At 38.4% G+C, this 21,063-nt stretch overlaps 1 non-coding gene across 1 annotated transcript; it reads right to left on the bottom strand.

Annotated features, from left to right (window-relative positions):
- Positions 1-5,502: 5,502 nt before the first annotated feature.
- On the bottom strand, positions 5,503-5,714 carry LOC123454434. Its single transcript, XR_006633389.1, has one exon. It is a non-coding gene; the product is annotated as a small nucleolar RNA U3 (small nucleolar RNA).
- Between the last annotated feature and the right edge of the window lie 15,349 nt (positions 5,715-21,063).

Genomic DNA, 21,063 nt, shown 5'->3' with positions numbered 1-21,063 from the left:
GAATTTTTCTGTGATTGGGTGAGTTATCTGAGAAATATCTGTTCAACGTTCAACCATTTTTCTTCAAATTTCATTGTCATTTTTCCTTATTGCTGTGTAGAATTCCATCAAGTATATTTACCACATCTTGGTTATCCATTCATCTAATTATGGACATCAGGGTTGATTCTAGCTCTTAGCTATTATGAATTGATGAACTGTAAACAGGGTTGAGCACATCTCTCTGAACTGAGGCATGGAGCTTTTAGGGTAAATGCCCAGTAGGGGAATAACTGGGTTAGTTAGTAACTCTATAATCAGTTTTTTAGGAGTCTCCATATTGTTTTCCAAAGTGGTTGTACCATATTACATTCTCACCAAAAGTGAATGAGGGTTACTATTTCTCCACATCCTCACCATCATTTGTTTTTATTTGATTTTTAATGTTTGCTGTCCTTACTGGGGTGAGGTGGAATTTCATAGCTGTTTTAATTTGCATTCCCCTGATGATTAGGGATGTTGAACATTTTCTTAAGTGTGTATTTGCCATTTGTATTTCTTTCTCTGAGAACTACCTGTTCAGTTCTCTGCCTCATTTGGTGAATGGATTGTTTGACTTTTTATTGTTTAGGTTTTTGAGTTCTTTGTAGATTCTACAAATTAGGCCTCTGTCAGCTGTATAGCCAGGAAAGTTTTTCTCCCATCCTGTGGGAAATCTATTGGCTCTGCTTATTGTATGTTTGTCTGTGAAAAAACTTTTCAGCTTCATGAGATTCCAATGGTTGATTGATTGTTTAATTTCCTGAGCTACTGGGGTTTTGTTCAGTCTTTTCCCACTCCTATATTGTAGAAAATTCCTCCTATTTTCTCCTCCAATAGTAGAAGAATTTCCAGTCTTATATTGAGGTCTTTTCTCCATTTGGGCTTGATTTTTGTGTATGGCAAGATGCATGGATCTAGTTTCACTTTCCTACTAAAGGTTATCCAGTTTGTTCAACACTGGATGTTGAAGATACTGTCTTTTTTCCAGCTTACATTATGACAGCCTTTGTCAAATATCAAGTAGTTGTAGATACTTGATCCAAAGTCTAGATCCTCGATTCTGTTCCATTGTCTATAATCCTGTTTTTATGTCAGTACCATGTTGTTTTTGTTACTATGGTTTTGTAATATAGGTTTAGATCAGGTAAAGTGATACCTCCAGAGGATCTTCTTTGAATGAGGATGTGCTTGGATATCCATGGCTTTCTGCCATTCTACATAAACTTGAGATCATGTTTTTCTATCTCTGTGAAGAAAAATCTTGGGATTGTTTTTGGTATTATAGTCAATCTGCATATTGCTTTTAGTAAGATTGCCATTTTCACAGTGTTAATTTTACCTATCCAGGAGCATGGGAGGTCTTTCCATTTTCTCAAGTCCTCCTCATTCTCTTTCTTGAGTGTTTTTATGTTTTCATTGTAAAGATCTCTTACCTCTTTTGTTAATGTTATTCTGAGGTATTTTATTTATTTATTTTTGTTGCTATTGAAAATGGGATGTCACTAATTCCTTTCTCTGTATCTTTGTCTTTTGCATATAGAAAGGCTACTGGTTTTTGTGCATTGATTTTGTAGCCTACTACTTTGCTAAAGGAGTTAATCAACTTTAAGAGTTTTGAGAGGAGGTTCTCAGGTCCTTATGTATAGAAGCATGTCATCTGCGAATAGGGCTAACTTAACTTCTTCCTTTCCAATTTTTATCCCCTTTATTTCTTTCTCTTGTTTTATTGCTTGAGCTAAGAATTCCAGTACTGTGTTAAAGAGCAGAAGTGAGAGTGGACACCCCTGTCTCTTTCCTGAAGTCAATGGTAATTCCTTCAGTCTTTCTCTATTGAGTCTTATTTGGGCTTTAGGAGCTTTCAAAGCTAAAGGTATTAAAATAAACATTAATTAGAACTAAGTTATCTTTACATATATCATTTTCATCTGAAATTCCTTACACATTTCCAAAAATTTCCACTTTATCCTTCAGAGATACAATAATATTTTTAGTTATAATGATCCATTCTTTCACTGTCCAGGTCATATAAGCCATTCCCATTTTGGGTGTGTGGTATGTTAGATTTGATTCCAAGCTGTAAAAACAGGCAACTGTTATAGATAGAAATATTGAATTTTTCATACTGTGCTGAGAGGTCTTGGTATAAAGATTGAAGAAATAGAGGTAAGATAGAGATAAGGTAATATAACTGAGTAGAAACAAAAAACTAGTCTCCTGTCCTTGGTGCCACAAATAGGCTCATCTAATGAGGTATTGATTTAACTCAGTTCCTATTGTTATGAATAAAAGTGAAATTTCCCTTCAGACAATACCTTCTTTCAAAGTACATTAGTTTCAAAGTATATTAGTCAATTTAAAGATTACTGAAATAAATTTAAAAGGAGGAATGCTTTTTATATCTTCTTAAACCTATGCTGATGATTTTAAAGGGAAAACAAATCATTTAAACTATTTCATTTAATATCCACCATCACGTTGTTATGCTTGAACATTTTAAAATAATGCAATATTTTTTTAAATTCAGTCTATCAATTTACAAATGTCTAACTTATAGAATAAATATTTACTAAATTATTTATTTAGGAATGAAAATTCTTTTAAATCAATTATTTGTAAGTATGTTAAAAATATTTTTAGTCTTCCTACAAAGTAATGTTTAGAAATATGATACTTCTGGTTTTTATAAATGTATGTGTTAATTGATTTATTCAGATTTATTCTCTATAATTATTAAATTATTCAAGTAATCTCTATATCTTCTGTCCATATATATATATATATATATATATATATATATATATGTACAGTTATTTCTTATTTGTTACTATGTATATATGTATTCAGGTTTATTCTGCCTGATATTTTTCTTGCCTTCTGGGGCACTTGCAATGTCATGAAATTGGTCAAAAATTTCTTGCTAGCCTGAATGTAGCAAGTCTACCCCACCTAATTCTTCAGCTATCCACTGCTAACAACATGGTGACAAATCTTTCCATCTGAACACCAATGTGTCCATCTCTCTACATTAATGTTAATCCCTGTTTCAAATAACAGAGGGGAGGCTAGCCTTGTCTCAGTTCCTATTCAAATGTTGTGTGGCATTTAAGGAGCAATATAAGTCTTACCCAAATTCTCTTTCAGGTCTTTCATGCCTATGAATAAAAATGAAGTTCATATTTTCATTAGGATGGTTCTATAATATTTTCATTAGGATGGTCCTATAATTTAATGACTTAAAACAAGTAATAAATCACAGTCAGCATTTTTCTTTGTTTCTTCAAGTGAGAAAATTGAAAGAGAATTTTCTAAGAAAATCTGGGTCATCTCTCATGAGGATGTGTGCCTGATCTTAGTCATCTGAAGATGATAACTGAGGCTGGAACTGCTACTGCCAGTGTCGTTCACACATGTGCCTGGCAAGTACTGGCTTTTGATAAGACGTGGAGGCTGACTCCTCTCAGAATGAGGAACCCTGATTTACTCAAGAACCCAAAATACCTGACTTTGCCCTGGTTTCAGAGGTCACTCAAAATCACATAGCTTAGTACTGATTACATATATGCACATATACGTAGAGAGAGAGAATAAATAGATAGATGATAGACAATAGATAGATAGATAATAGATGGTAGATAGGTAATAGATAGATGATAGATAGATGAGGGATAGATAGGTAGATGATAGATGATAGTTGATACATAGATGAAGCTGAGACCCACACCAGAAATTGCCAAGATTCATATATATTTCTTTGCCTCCTGATAGTCATGTACTTGTGTAAAATATTTTAACATCTTCATATACATATATATATGGGCATATATTATATTACATTTGAACACACACACACACAGAGACCCTCAAGTTTCCCAATTATGTCTGGAGATAGCTCACATAAAGTTAGTCACACAGAGTTCATTCAGATACCATCAGATACCATGCAATCATGTCTACTTACTTCTCCCCCACTTTTGTGGTAAAGTCTACTGCTCAGGCTTCAGGATCACAAAGTCTCATTAAGGTCCTTTTCTTCTGTATCCAGACACCTCCTGAAAATAATGACTGAATATAAAGTACACAGGTGCACATCTGGGTTCAACTGTCTCTGATGTAGCAATCATAATGTGGCATGCTGGTTGCTGACAGTATGGGGGTGGCGGGTAGCCTGTGTACTAGACAACATCAGGTAGTATCATCAGGTAGCCATGCTGGTATGTAAACATTTACTCTGCACAGTGTGGGGGCCATCGTGTGTGGCACAGCACCATGCAAGTGTAAGGAGCTTCATGTGGTTCCAGACCTTTTGATCCATGAATTCTTTTATGTGTTACCTCATTTTACTAGCATTCAACCTGATTCCTTTGTACTAAAGGATGAGTTAAGTGATAGGCATCACTCTACATTAAATGCACCTCTTCCTCTTCAGTACCTAGGATATTTCTGAGCACTGCTGTGCTTCTGACTCCCTTTCCCTTGCAGTCTTTATTTCCTGAGAGGTGTTCATTCTCACAACAAACCTGCCTTTAGTAAAGCCACAATAAGAGCTCTAAAGAAAATTCAACTTGGGCTACCTTGGGACATTTGCTACACTGCTCATAGTAATGTCTTCTAAAGACTCCTGGCCCCAGAAGTGGACAGTAAGTAATTGGAATAAAATTAACCTTCTGCTATGCTTTAAACAGTGCTGAGACCCACATAGGAAATAGCCAGGATTCATGAATATAAAGTCTTTCTCAATGTTCTGATCATAGATGCAGTTCAAGCAACCTTGATTTACTATCTCCTGGGAAAAGTTAATTCTTTTTGGGGAGACTTCCTCATTCTATTATGCTATCATTTAGGGAGACTGATAGGAAATCATACAGAGATGAAAAACTAGGTTGTCTACATGGTAGCTAGATAAACTTGGTTAAGTTCCTAAGTCTAACATTCCTCATTGAATATATCATGTCATTAACACAAGACTGATAAGGACTACCTAGCAAACAATAAGTGCCAAGCAGCATTAGATGTCAAAATCATCATCATAATCATCATTGACTCTTAACAAGTCTTCTTGCCATTTTGGAAAACTCCCTTTTGTAGTGTGGAGAGGAAATTCTAGTCTGGAGCTGGTTTTCTAGAATGTGCCATCAGCTATAACCGCTTTGTAGCCAGAATGAAATTTCATTTTTATGTCATCTTGGTGCAAAAACTTACCCCCAGTCAATATTCTTTTCTCTACATATTGCTCTTCTAGTGATTACCTTAATACTACTACTTTTCCTCAGCATTCATCAGTTCGAAAGACCCTGGCATTAAGCTGAACATAACTTGAATAAGGGACACATGATAATTAAATTTAAATCGCTCAACCCCGCCATGGTTGCATTTATTCATCATATTCTTTTGGATTGTGATGCTGAGAACAAACATGCAAACTTTGAATGGCACCACTCCACTCCCCCAAATGCCCATTTCTTTTCTTTTTTTCTTTTTTTTTCCGCTCAGACTGTGTTCTCTTCCTCCAACTCTCCCAAGGGGAGAGAAGAATGATCATTAATGGCAATGGGCAGTTGTTCCAAACAACACCCAGGGCCAGCTTTACTTGCAGGAAAGAACACAGTTACTCGTTGTAGCTTCTGCTACACTACACTAGCAGAGAAACTTCTCTAGTAAACAACTATAGAAATGATCCCTTAAATTATAGTTTAGTGCCGAGGGGCGTGGTGGTGCACACCTTTAATCCCAGCACTCGGGAGGCAGAGGTAGGAGGATTGCCATGAGTTCAAGGCCACCCTGAGATGACAGAGTTAATTCCAGGTCAGCCTGGACCAGAGTGAGACCCTACCTTGAAACCCCCCACCAAAAAAAATATATATATATATATATATATGTGTCCAGTGCCTTAAATGCAAGATGAGGACTTGAAGAGATTGCTCAGTGGTTACGGTGCTCAGCTGCAAAGCCTAAGTTTCTGGGCTCCATTCCCCAGTACTCACCACAAAACCAGATTCACAATGTGGCACATGCATCTAGAGTTTGTTTGAAGCATCTAGATGCTCTGGAGTGTTGTCTTTTCTCTCTGCTTTCTATTTCTCTCTGCTTGCAGATAAATAAAAATATTTTTAAAATGCAAGATAACCTGGTAAATGTATCAATGACTTATGCTCCTTCCTAAAGGCTAACAGCACCTCTATTCTTCCTCTTCACCTCTATTAATTTGTACGGATATGAGGCCATTACAGTATTCACCACTGCAATCATGCTTAGTGTGAGCTTTGTCTTACAGCCATTTTTACTACTGTCCATAAAGGATTTTAACATTAAGATGAACTTTCAAGCGTCCTGAAATAGCTTAAGAAATTTAACCCTTGCAGTAGGATAGCTTTCATGTGTTAAGATGCATATTTCTCTATGACATAACATTATGCTGCAGCTGGAAGGCAGTCTTTGTGATTTCTGTCAGGTACAAGTTATTCTCTATGGTCCTGCAGTCTTCAGTTATTACATTTGTCTACCTTCCTTTCATATCTCTTTTATATAGTATTATTGGAAAGTTCCAGCCAAAGTCACAGACTCTCTACAAATGCGGCAAGGACCCCTCTGATCTCTGGGAAAGACCATCATTTTCCTTCAGAGACTAAACAACCTTACCTACTACTTCCAATATTTTAGCCAATTTTTATAGTGCCATTACCAGATGTGGGTTACATAAACAATTGTATATAGTGCTCTCTCCATGGTCTTGCCACTTTCCTCGAGACAGTTAATTCTAATCTTTGGGTAGTAACTAGTCAATGATAGAAATCCTATATGAGAATATTAATTTGTTGAAGCTTATAGAACATAGTTCTAATTTTGTAGGTCACACCAACCCAAGGATTAAGAAATACAGCCATAGTGACAGTTTGTTACTTCTCCCCCTTAGCTTTATATCATTATTATGGAATTTGCATCCTCCCTTTTCTTCACTGCCCTTAAACAGAGATGTCCAATGTTTTGTGTTGCTTCTGCCAGTCCTTTTGTTCCTCCTTTGGCTCTGACACAATAAAATGGCCCCATGACATATGCCTTTGAAATCCCATTTGAACCTTCACTATTAGGCATGCTTGCTACAGTTCATGGTACTCCAGATGTCCCATTCACCTGAGGAAATTCCTCTCCCTTGCATGAGAGAGTCACACCCTGAAAGTACAAGGTGGTGCTGGCTTGTGCTTAACAGGTCATCTTGCAGAAATTTTAGCAAAAATTTCTAGAACTTTTTTTTAATTTACCTTAAAGTAGACTCTCCACATTACCAGGCCAAGATTTTAATGTGAAGAAGCACTACACTGCAGTCCCTTCCTTTCTGTTACTAGGGCTTGGATGATAGGTCACATAGTCCCTTAGGAAGAGTTTATTCCTATCCCTAGAAGCTCTGAAGTGTCCCATGTAAATACACTCTCAGGATGTCCAACTTACTGATGCCACAGGCTTCCAGGATGGGAAGAACAGCTTCATGTTGTGCTGAAAGGTCCCATTCCCCTGCCTCTGGCTTTACTAACCTCCATGAAACTGTCAAAATCAAAGTCTAGGTTGAAAGCACAGCCTTGGGTTGTTTAATAATTTTATGAGAACATAACCTGCTTAAGGCTTATGCATTGTTTCACTATTTCTGATTAATAAATTACTGCCAAAACTATTACAATGGAGAGCAAGTATTTGTTACCTCACTGGAGTAAGTCAGAAATATGGGAGTAGCTTAGCTAAATGTGTCTTGGACCATCTCAGGAGAGTGCAGTCAAGCTGTTAGCCAGGAGAGCGCTTATCTCCAATGCCACTTGGGGGAGGATTCAGCTCAAGGACCAATCAAATGACTGATGATAGGCTTTCGGTCCTTGGTGACTTCTGGCTGAAGACATCAGCCCTCATCAACTGAATCTGTAGAGTCACAGTCTTTGACTGCCGGCCTCCATCAGAATGAGGACTTGGAGAAACAGATTAGAGACAGATACAAAGATGGGTAAGCTGATGCTCGCCATGCCTATGCCTGGCTGCTACACTGATCTTGTGTATTTCTGCTCTGTTGTAATTTGGCAATATTTCTGAAAGCATAGACCTTTTTAGAAATGGCACATGACAACCTTGAAAATATTAAATTAACGTATTCCCATAACATTGAGCAGCAAAATATCAAACATATTGAAAGTAATTGGCTATTTAAAATCATGTTTATAAAAACAGCCTATGATTAAACTGAAAACTGCTTGCTAGCTTGGCAGTAACAAAATAACACTGTTTTATACTGAAATCAATTCATAAAAGATCTCACCAAAAATAAGGACTTCTCTGTAGGTACTTGCCTGCAAAGCCAAAGAAGGGAGACTTGATTCCCCAGGACCCATGTAAGCCAGAAGTACAAGGTGGTGCATGTGTCTGCAGTTTGTTTGCAGCAGCTGGAGCTCTGGGCACACATTATTTCTCCCCCCCCCCCTCCCTCCCTCCCTCCCTCCCTCTGTCCCTCTCTCTCTCTCTCTCTCTCTCTCTCTCTCTCTCTCTCTCTCTCTCTTCATTTTTAAAGTCAGAAAAGATAACTGCAAAATGAACTAATATCTTTATAAAGTAGTTGTGGGCCTCTTAGCATTTTAGGAAGTGATTTGTAATGAATTGCAGCTTTTATGACAAACATGGAGCCAGCCCAGCCCTATCACATCCAAGAAGAAGCACTACGTGTACATAATAAAAGGACTGGCTAAGAGGAGAACATAAGAAGACCTGTTCCTCCTCTAGGTATGGGCCAGGCAAAAGGACAGCCTGAACATCAGCTGTGGCACAGACCATCTGCCAAAGGACAGAGAAGGTGGCCCCTGCAGTGAACATTCCCAGGATCTTCAGTGGACAGAGCCTCAGAGCCAAAGCACCACTGTGTCACAGCAGTCTGTGGATTTTTGGCAAATTACACAGTGGCTTTACTGCAGACAGCTAGAGCTATTCACTCATTGTAAACAGATAAAAATTAAGTAGTATAAAATATATACATGTCTATCATGACTCAACTTACACACTCTAGTCTTTCCCTGAGCTTTTCATTACCTGCTAAATTGACTGTGAAATAACAATTTTAAATAAAGTTCTTAGAATTCAAGGAAAAGAGAGTTACTTGGAATGCAAAAGTTACTGTTTCCCAAAATATGTTCACTTCCCACAAAAGACTCTATGCAACCCCCCCTTACAATCAGAACTTTAAAAAAAAAATTTTTTTTGCTCATTATTCATTTATTTATTTATTTATTTGAGAGTGACAGACAGAGCAAGAAAGGCAGAGAGATAGAGATAGAGAGAGAGAGAGAGAGAGAGAGAGAGAGAATGGGTGCGCCAGGGCCTCCAGCCACTGCAAACAAATTCCAGATGCATGCACCCCCTTCTGCATCTGGCTAACGTGGGTCCTGGGGAATAGAGCCTTGAACCAGGGTCCTTAGGCTTCACAGGCAGGTGCTTAACCACTCAGCCATCTCTCCAGCCCACAATCAGAACTTTTATGAAAGCCCTAGTAGTCTTGAATATTTTCTTTACATAGGGGCATTTTACTATACCATTTTGATCCACTAAATCATTACAATACCATTTATATCCAAGTGGATATACATCCACTTGTGCATGAAAATGAAAGATGAGCAGTCTGCGTTCCTTACAGAAAAGCATAGTCCTTGGAAGGAACCTTGTTAAACTCCTGGAATTGAAAGCACATGTCAGTACAATGGGTGGCAGAGCTAACCGTGGAAGCACGAGGTGGTAGGCAGAGGGAGTTTTCAGCTCATGATTGGGTTTCAGTAGCCCCAACTAAAAAAGGACTCACAGACCAATAGATAAAAACAAATCTAGAAGCTAAATGTGAGGAGATGCATGGGCTGCTGTAGCTCCCTTTCTTTCCCCTAACTGACTCATAGCAGAAGAGCTCATCAGTGTGCATTATAACTGTGGCTGTTCAGAGGCAGGGCAGGCAATGGATGTCCAGAATGGGCATAGTTGTTTAATGGAGGAGATCACAGTGATTTAATGCTTCACAATAATCTGGCAAGGCCTTGTCTAAACCCCACATCCCTTTATCCCTCCAGGAACTCCATAGAATTTCTCCTATGTTAAACCATGGTAGTTATAAGCTGCTGCTGCTAAAGCCTGCCTTCAGAAGAACCTGACCTAACAAGTGCCACATGAAGCTGGTTTCTGACAATGATTCCTGCCTTGGTCTTTCACAATATTCCTAGGCATTAGCATTTCTTTATTGGAGGTCTATTGTATCGTCACCAGAAGAGCTCATAGACTGCTCTTATTCTACATTGTCACCAACACTGTCTGCCAGTCTCAAGGAATCCACCTGTAGTTCTTCTCATCTATGATCAGTCTATATCCTGACAGAAATACTATCAGGAGGTGGCCAGAAAACTAACACTCACCCCTCACATAGAGATTCCAGGATAAACACAATGCTTGCTTCATCTTCTTCTTTCTTTTCTTCCTTCTTTTTCTTGTGTCCAGGCATCTAGAATTGCCTAATGTACACAGCATTATATTTTAAAGACACAAATGGAAAGGGGCCTCTAGAACCTATCTCTGCAGTTCTTTGATGACCAGAGAGCTTTGTGTAAGAAAGCCATAGCACAGTGTGATGACCATGTGAGAAAGCGACTATCCCCACTTGTTCTTAGTGGGATTCCCACGAAATTGCTTATGTTGATTAGAACAGGCAAGAATTATTAAACTTATAATCAAGAGGAATGTCCTTTTAATGTGATGGTTAACCTTATTGACTTTATGGATTTAAAATCAACATGGAAATCTGAGTGTGTGCATGAGGGTGTTTCCAGAAAGTTTAAATGAAGAGCAAAATGAACCACTCTAAATGTGGGTAATTCCACTCCATGGACTGGAGTCCCAGACTGAATAAAAAGAAGAATGCAAACTCAGCACCAACATTCACCTCTCAGTTTCCTGGCTACAGATGCAATGTGATTGGCTATGTCACACACCTGTTATCATGTCATTCCTACCATGGCAGGTTTTATCCTCACACTGTGAGCCAAAATGATTTCCTTAGGTTGTTTTTGTAGGTATTTTGTCATAGCAACAAGAAAAGTCTGGTGACTTTTTCTCAGAAAAATGTCACCTTGGAGTGGGGCAGTTGGTGTGATAAATCAATTAATATGGTCATTAGGCCTTTAGAAGTGCTTTGTTTTGAGCGGGGGTGGGTGTAAGTTTGGAGATAGGAGCCAAGGAGGCACTAGAATACTCTAAAAAAAAAAGCTTAACTGTCATTCTGCAGGGACTATGGAAGACCAGGATGCAAGGAGGCATGTAGACAGTGGAGGCTCAGCTCATGAGGTGTCATAGAAAGAACAGGACTCTTTCAGGAACTTATAGAGAACAAGTGTCTCATGTTCCAGCAGCAGAAACTCACTGCATCCCACCCCTTCCCTAAGAGCTTGAGTGAATCTGTATTCAACAGTGATAAGCTCATGTATAGATTTTGGACTAGCTTTGCTCGGGTCGTTCCTTACTGTCCTATTCCTCCCTTTGGGAAGGGGAATATTTGCCATTGTGTACTGAAAGTATGTGTCCTATTATTTTAAATTCAATATGAGTTCACAGGTAAGAAACGTGAGTCTTAGTAAAGGCTTGAACTTCAGACTTTTAAACAGTATTGAAACTTTAAAGAACATGAGAACTTTGAGGTTGGAACACATGCATTTTGCATTATGAGACAGACATGAGCCTAGGAGTACCAGTGGTAAAATGCTACGATTTGAAAACAATGTGCTTGGGTTTCAAGATGACAAGGACTGGTTTTGTGATAACATTGATTGTCAACTTGGTTGGATTTATAAACACCATGGAAACACACCTCTGGTTATTTATGATGATTTTTCCAGAAAAGTGACACTCAAGAGAGAACATCTACTCTAAATGTGGGAGGCACCATTTATTGGCTGGATTCCTGGACCAAAGAAAAATAAAAAGAACCATCATTTATCTACTTCTGCTTTGTGATCATCAGGGAAATGCAAATTAAAGCTACTGTGAGGTAACAACTCACTCTACTGAGAATCGCTGTTAAAGAAAACTGACAACAAATGCTGGTGAGGGTGTGGGCGAAGAGGAGCCTTGATTCACTGCTGGTAGCATTGAGAGTAGTTCAGCACTACGAAAACCGGTGTGGAAGTATCTCAAAAAGTTATAAATAGAATTAGCATACCAACTGGCTATACCACTCCTGGTCATATACTCTAAGGACTCTGCACTTTACTAAAGAGATATTTGTACATCCGTAGTTATTATTGCTCTATTCACAAAAACTAGGAAATTAAACCTGTCTACATGCCCATCAACAGATGAATGTACAATAAAGTTGTGGTACATATACACAATGTAATTCTACTCATCAGTACAGAAAAAATGAAATTCGCATAAAAATGGATGGACTTGGAAAGAATTATAGCAAGTGAAGTGACTCAAGCTCAGAAAGATTAAAACTGCATGTTCTTGTATGTGGATCCTAGCTTACAAATATATACTTATGTTTATAAAATGTGGAAAATATGGTTAGACTCTATGAAGATAGAGAGGTAACCAAGAACAAAAATAAAGAGAAGAGTAGGAAGATGGGTAAGGAAAGGAAAAAAGGACATGTGTGGTATGAAAACAGAAGGTGGAATATTGGGGGAGGAGCACTGAAAAGAGGAAGGGGATAATCAGTTAAAACATCACATTTCAGAATGCCAAAGTAAATGACTCCTAAAACTTTGTATGCTAAAACTAAAAATTAAAAATTTAAAAAAGTGAGCCAAAATAATCCTGTCCCTACTGACCTGCTGGGTTTGATTTCCCAGTACCCACAAAAAGTCACATGTACAAAGTGGCACATGCATCTGGATTTCCTTTGCAGTTGTTAGAGGTCCTGTTGTGCCCATTCTCTCTTTCTCTCTGCCTGTCTCTCTTCTCTCTTTCTCTGCTTACAAATAAAATAAATAATTTTTTTAAATCCTCCCTTAAGTTGTCTTTTTCAGTTATTTTGTCACAGAAACAAAAAAAAGAGCTAATACATGTACATAGCATATATTTTTCCCATACAGATTGAAAAGATTTTCATACTATCACATGCACACTAGAAGTTTAATTGAATGGCATCCTATTTGGCTTCCTGGTTCATGGCATCTAAAACTTAAATGATATTTTTACATTATGGATTGGTCCTACTTCCCTCAAGTCCCTGGTCTAGGGAGCTCTCTTAAGTCAGATGTTGGGACATGTGTGTTCAAGAATAAGAAAATGCAAATTCCTGCTTGGTAGGATTAGCTTTGTGATCCATACCAGCAGTTCTAGATCAAACAACCCCAAGCAATAAAGAATATGCAGAGATTCATAGATTTGCCTTAAGTTGGCACTTTAAATATTCAAATATTCATGTCACTTAAATTCTGTTTCAAGGATAAAGATTTTTTAATATTTGCTCAAGATAAACAAAGAAAAAGAACACCCAAATGACATATCTATCTATTTTAGTGTGATATTATCCAGGTGGGATCTAACACAGATACCAAATATAAAACTGATTGTCTAATCAGAGTGGAGGCCATCTTACATCCATACTTATTCAGGATGTACTCAGACTACATCTTCAAGGACTTGGTCCCAGTAACAAACACTGAATGGCCTTGTTAAGAAAGATTCTAGTCATTCAAGATGCCTTTAAAACATGCAAGTCAGCTGCTATTTCATGATGACATATGCAACCTTGAGTAGCAAGAAAGACACAAAATATTTGTCCCTGCTGGGTAGGATTGGTACATATTAATAAATAGTCCAGGTCTCAAAATATTTATAGATCAGACTATATAAGCCAACATGCAAGGATTCAGTTTGGGAAGAGAAGAACCACTGAGTAGAAGGGCTTACTTGCTCTCCCTATCCTCTCAATATAGTTTCATTAGACTTCTGTGGCTTCTTGCCATCTTACTGATATAAAATGATACCTGCTTGCTCCCAGGACATCATAGTTGATATAATTCAGGATTTGACTCTCCTTCAATGTATTCTGCCATTTGGATGGTGTTGGGTAACTCACATCATATTGACCTTCATCCTCCTCATGTCTGATCTATTCTAGCTATCACCACATTGTACACCAAGCATATCTCATACTTTCTTGTGCCACTTAGATCCTTCAGTTATGATTAACCACTTAAAACCTGTTGAGGTTATAGATTGATGGAGTAGGTTAACCCAATCACATGACAGAAAATGCCCACTTGGCTTGATTGTACCATCAGGGAACAGAGTGATTCATGTGGCCTGGAAATAGATGACCAGCAGGACCGGTTGCACCACTTTCAGGGCCCAGTGCAATCAAACTTTAAGGAGCCCTGTGGTAGTTTGAATATATGTTCCCCAGTAGACTCGGGTGTTTTATTAACGCTTATAGCTTGGAGTTCCCACCACATGGCTGAAGAGGTGTCACTGGAGGGTAGATCCTGAGTCCAGCCTTGAGATATCTTGTGTTTGAGGGCAGATCTGATTCATAGCACGCAGGTGTGCAGAGCAGCCTGATCTCTGCCTGGGCCCCTGTTGTTCTCTGCTGGTTTTGTTCTTGTTGCTTATGATGGTCTTTCTTTGCTTGGATGTACAGAAGCAGCTTCTTCTGCCAATGATGAAACTTCCCCCTGGATCTGTACTCTTAAAATCAATTCCTTCCTCCCATAAAGTGTGCTTGGTTTAGATGTTCATCCCAGCAATGTGAAGATGACTACAACAGGCCCCTTGTTCAGGAATTGCTAGATGCTGACAACAGAGCATTGAGCCAAGTTGGGACCATGTTAAGTCCAGGGCCTGGTCATGTGTACAGACAGCTCATGTACAAACATGGCTCTGATTGCTAGGAATCATTTTCCCTTTCCAAAATTGTCCAATTTTTCACCAGTCCCTTATAATTTAGAATTAGAATTTAGAATCCTCAGGTTTTTGTAGTCAACCGTCTACAAGAAGATTTTGCCCACTGCTGCTGGAGCAGAGAACCTTCAACCCTGGAACTCGACTCTGTTCTTTATCAGAGCCACACCTAGGCTGTGCTGTTGCATCTTTTAAAAGATCCTGACCTGGGAAGAAGTCCCAGACACACTCAGCTATTCCTAACTTGTTTCTGCCTGCTTGGTCTTTGTGATTTCTGTCTTCCTGGCTCTGTAGCAACTTTGATATCTGATTCTGGCACCTGGTCTTTGGGAACCAAATGCCCTTTCTTGACTGCGCAAACTTGTTTCAACTCTGCTTTCAGCTCTACTGCTCCTCAGGTTTTGATATTCCACATTTCAAACTAAATACTTTCTTTTTGTTTCCTTAGTGTCACTTAATCTTACCATAAAATCCAAGTTCTATACAATTTTCAGAATTCCCCCTCCTTATTTTATCCCCTTTCTCTCAGCTTGTTCAGCATGGTACTTCTCTCTCTTCTCAGTCATATCACAGACTGACTCTGCTTTTGTCTCAAGACTGAACTATTTCCCTCAATTCTCTGCACAGCTAGCAGAAAACTTCTCCTTATCATCTTGGAATGTATCTGCTGACCATGCTGTCAAATGCTTATCCTACAATCTGATTTCTCTGTTCCTTTTTCTATACACAGCATACATTGTTTCTTCTTTCCTCCTTCTTTTCTCTTTTCTTTTACTATCCTCTTTCCTTTCTTCTTGTCTCTCCTCTACTCCCTCTATTTTCTTCCTTTCTTTCAGTGAATATATTCCTTGTATGGCAGTCTACTAATGCTGAAGTTTTTGTTGCCTTATTGGTAAAGCTATCCTGAGCCCTAGAAGATTGGGCACACAGTGTGTACTCAATAAATTTTTACTGAACATGCATATTCACAATGAAATAAAACACAATGTGATACAATAATATGTGGATCCATAATTCATAACCCATAGGAAAAATCTGGCCACCATCTGTTTTAGAAGATAAAATTATATTAGAATATAACCATGCATGTTCATTTCCAGATTGTCGTGGTAGCTTCCACATTCAAGGAAGAAAAAAAAAACTGAGTAGGTGTAACCAGGACCATAAAACTCACAAAGCTGTTTACTATCTTCCACTTTCCAGAAAGTGTTTGCTGATCCCCCAATAATACATGCCAGGCCAAATTGATGTGCTGTGAAAAGAATAGACTGACACAATCAGGAACTGTTTCTTAAAGGCCTGACACTCTCTAGCCTACATGACTAGGTTCTGAATCTCATAGAGATTGTCATATATCTTACCAATTCTATAGGGTCCTTGCCACATCTGCTTGTCCAGTGCAAAGAGTATGATGTCAGCAATATAACAGATCAATATGGCACCCAGTAGAATGTCAGAGCATTCCGTTCACTTTCAAACATTGTGTCAGAGAGCATAGCATGGGGATGATCTTGGAGCAAATCTGTAAGTAGATATTGCTATCCACCCCTCATTAACTTAACTATCTCTAAGCCTATTTAAAATCAAAATAGAAAAATTATATAATACCCAAAGTCAACAGTTGAATTCCATATACCTAAGGAATTATAAATCTGTTTTATAATAATATCCCATTCAGTAAATGTTACTTTGTTGAATCTGTGGTACTCTACAATAAACTAGACTAAGGAATGAATACCATTCAATTGACTGTCAGACCTTTATAGAAATGGGAGAGATTTTGAAAAATAAATGAAAATATAGGAACCTTCAACCCTATAATATGTAGGTTTATAATTTAAGCACTATTGTTTACCGTTTTATGCAAGATGTGATAATTAAAATAAAAACATTCTAGTCAGAGGCCAGGAAAAAGCATTATCTGTGATTTGGACTCAGTTTGGCCTTCCTCACTCTACTTTATTACATATCTTATTGTACAAGTCAAAAACACATGTAACCATTATTCCACAATGGCATTTCCTATTTTACAATCAGAGAATGGAGAAATAGTAACAAGATGATTCCATCTATGAATCCAATAAACATTGTGACCTTGACTTAAGCCAGAGGTCCATTCGTTGTATGGCCTCTGTTACTTCCTACACTCACAGGGGAACCATAGTGAGAGTAGAGTCTCCTACAGTGGATATTAACTCAAATTTGGCATGAAATAATTCTCAAAATGTGAATATACCCTTTACCCTAGTGTAACACTACTGAATAAGAACAACCATGGGATCTTTTGGAGAAAACATACAGTATATACTTGTAGGTTTCTCCTCTTAGGAAACTTGGCTCTTCTCTATCAAAAAGTGCTGTGTTTGAAAATAAACCCAGGCGTGGAAGCTGAGCAAGGGTTATGATTTTACTGACGTGACTGTCCTCTTGCCTTTCCAGTCTTTTTAGTTGTTTTGGTTTCACTTTGGTGGAGCTGGGGGATTGAATGCAGTGCCTTCCACATGCTAGTTAACAGAGCCACAACCTCAGCCTTTTTTATTTTTCTACATTCTTTTAAATTGTTCATTTAATTATTTATTTTAGAAATTTAGAGAGAGAGAAAGAGATTTAGAGAGAAAGAAAGAGGATATGCCAGCACCTTCAGCCTGCTGAACAAACTCCAGGCGTGTGCACCCCCTTGTGGTGGATGTGCAACATTGCATGCTTGCACCACTGTGCATCTGGCTATGTGGGACCTGGAGATTTGTACGTGAGTTCTTAGGCTCACAGCTATCTCTCCAGCCCCCTTCATTCATGTGTGTGTGTGTGTGTGTGTGTGTGTGTGTGCATGTGCACATGTGTATGTGTATGTGTATGCACCAGGTCTCTTACTGCTGTAAATAAATACCCATCTGGCTTTACATGGGTGGCTAGGGAACTGAACCCAGTCCAGCAGGTTTTGTAAGAAAGTGTCCTTAACTGCTGATCTATCTCCCTCTTCTGCTCTTCTTAACAAGTCTGGTTATGGATAATAAACCACACCTTTTTTGTTTGCCTACCTTGTTTGCAGACATAATCCCTTCATTTTTAATCTGTGTATGTATATGATTGTGTGGTTTCATGAGAGTAAGTGCGTGCACATGCATGTCAGGTCTTGAGTGTAGAAGTGAGAGGACAATCTTGGGTGTGAGTCTTCATCTTCCACCTCGCTTAAAAAAGGGTCTTTTCTTGTTCATTATTGTGTGCCAGGTTAGCTGGACTACAAGTTTCTAAATAGTCTCCTCTGCCCACTGCCCATCTCACTGTGCGAAATCTGGGGTTACAGATATAGATCACTGTGTCTGCCTTTCTGAGTATCTGAACTCAATTCTGCAGGTTTACACAGCAAGTGCTATACAGTTTACCCATCGAAATTTTCTCTCCAAATCCCCTTGACTGCTCCTTTCAACATTCTAGTTTTTATGATAATTTGACATCCTGTTTTCTTGCTTTAAGCAGTGCCCCATGATTTATATTATGCCTCATGATCCATATAAATATTAAAGAATCCTAGTCTATGAGTTACTCAACTCCCACCAGCTCATGCCTAGAAAAAGCCTACTCCAGACTTCCAGAGATGATGGTAATGGTAGAGCCACTAATGAGGACACTTGACATGGTCTTGGTGATGGAATGTATCATCTCATCTGTTGAGTCTTCTGGTATGATACAGATTACCCATTCCAGGATGTTCGCCTCCTCGAGGCTTTTATTCCTTTCTGTACTATAAAGTAGGAAATTCTGAGAACTTTGGCCACACTCAGCATGGACTTTTTGTTTCCACACAGCTAAAGATCTTCCTGGCAATGAGTTTGCCCCAGTCCCTGTGGACATTGCATATGTCAAATTACATGACTTAAGAATGTACCGATATGTAAATGAATTTCATTGCCCTGTCTTATTTTCTTCCCTTTTTCAAGGGTCACCAAACTCATATAAAATCTACTCTGTGAATATATTTAGAAGAAAAGCCTCCTGAGAACACAATGAGGAAGCAATCCCCAGGCACCCCAACAGGGATCACTGACCAAACAGCAATCCTATCATGTGCCTTCATCCTGATTTTCCAGTCTTCAGAGATTAAAGATAAATGTCTGCTGTTTAAGCCCTATAGACTGCGGTGTTTAGCTATAATAGACTGTGTTGACCAGGAAATCTTTTCTGTACCTTTTTTTTTTCCTCTGAGATTTTGTTTTTATTAATCTCCCAAAGTATTATCTTCTAGCTATCCTGAGTTTCCAATTATCTCTTCATAAGACATCAATACAGCCTAGTAGAAACCAAACAACTCCATCATCCTTGAAGTAACTGCTCTCCATGTATCTTTCCAATGCCTGAGTCATTAAAGCAACACAGTAGTCCTTCTATAGCAGAACATATTCTATGGACACCAAGGCACTGCTGAAATCTTCAGGGATTAGACTACCATCTTATCCAATTTATATTAATGATTATCCATGCTGCACATCCACTAAGCATCTTCTTTGGCTACTCCTTGAGCCATTCTCAAATTCTGATTTCTGCCTGACTTCCTGAAACAAGCAGTCAGGTACCAAATGTGTCAGGGTAGGTCTTTTAATAAGCAAACACAAAGATAGGAATGAATAGTTAACAGGTTTATTCTGGTGGTTCTGTGGACAAGAAGAGCAATTAGCGCACAATTAAGCTGGCATTTGTGAGACAAGGGAGGAGGAAAAAAAAGAGTTGGCTAGGACCAGCTTCTAAATACAGTACAATTATGAGTAAGTTTTGGCCAGGCCAATCAAAAGCCCCATTTGTTCAAGAGGTTCTCTTTTCTTCAGTGGTGAATATTTTTGGCATTTTGCCAAAAACTACATGTCTGTAGCTTCTGGAGTTTATATCTGAGTCCTCTACCCTCTACTTCTCTACTTCTGTCTTTTTTTGTGCCATTACCATGCTGTTCTTGTTACTAAAGCTTTGTAATATAGTTAAAATCAGGTATGGTGATACCTTCAGCCTTATTTTGTTGTTTAGAATTGTTTTTGCTCTTCAAGGTTTTCTATTTGTTTATATATTTATTTATTTATGACAGACAGAGAGAAAAAGAGAAACAATGGGTGCACCAGGGCCACTAGCCACTGAGAACAAACGCCAGACACATGTGCCACCTTGTGCATCTGGCTTATGTGGGACCTGGAGAATTTAACCTCAGTCCTTAGGCTTCAGTTAGGCAAAGGCCTTAACTGCTAAGCCATCTCTCCAGTCCTCTTCAAGATATTTGTGTGTGTGTGTTTCCAAAGGGATTTTAAGTTTATTTTTTTCTCTTTATGTGAAGATTATCATTGAAGTATCTTTATTTATTTTTATTTATTTATTTGCTAGCAGAGAGAGATAGAAGAAAGATAAAGAAATAGAGAGAATAGGTATGTCAGGGCCTCCAGCTGCTATAAACAAACTCCAGATGCATGCACCACTTTGTGCACCTGGCTTTCTGTGGGTATTGGGGAATCAAACTCATATCATTAGACTTTGTAAGCAAGTGCCTTAGCTCCTGAGCCATTTCTCCAGCCCATTTTTTTTCCCATTGGAGTTTTGATGAGGATTGTATTCAGTCAGAATTTTTTTGATAAAATAGACATTTTCACAATATAGATTCTTTCACTACTGGAACATGGGATGTCTTTCCATTTCCTGGTGTCTTCACTTTCTCTCTTGTGTATTTTAAAGTTTTCATTGTAGATCTCCTTCACTTCCTTGGTTAGGTTTATACCAAGGTACTTTGTTTTGATGAGGGCCCCATTTTAAGGCTGCTCCCTTAAGTCATCCTTATCATCTAATTTCTGAGGCAAACTTCAAGTGCACGCATTAATAAAGTACCAAGAGAAGGAAGAACACATGTGCCTGCTTTGAGGAGCTATGCCAGACTGTCATGGACTATGTGACATGTGCAAGCAAGCAGTAAGTCTTCAAGGAATTAAGATGCTGACATTTGATAGGTGCTTATTTCAGTAATTGGCCTATATATTTCTGGCAGGTAGCCAACTCTTCTGATAGAAATATTTTAAAATAAGCCATTTCAAAAAGATCATTTTTATAAGCTAGAAATACAAGTCAGAAGTGCAATTAATTATAAAGCGCAGCCTGCACTTCCAAACAATTGAG

Source organism: Jaculus jaculus, chromosome 13, assembly GCF_020740685.1.
Source record: "Jaculus jaculus isolate mJacJac1 chromosome 13, mJacJac1.mat.Y.cur, whole genome shotgun sequence".
NCBI classification, from domain to species: domain Eukaryota; kingdom Metazoa; phylum Chordata; class Mammalia; order Rodentia; family Dipodidae; genus Jaculus; species Jaculus jaculus.
This window is presented reverse-complemented; position numbering and strand designations above follow the sequence as displayed.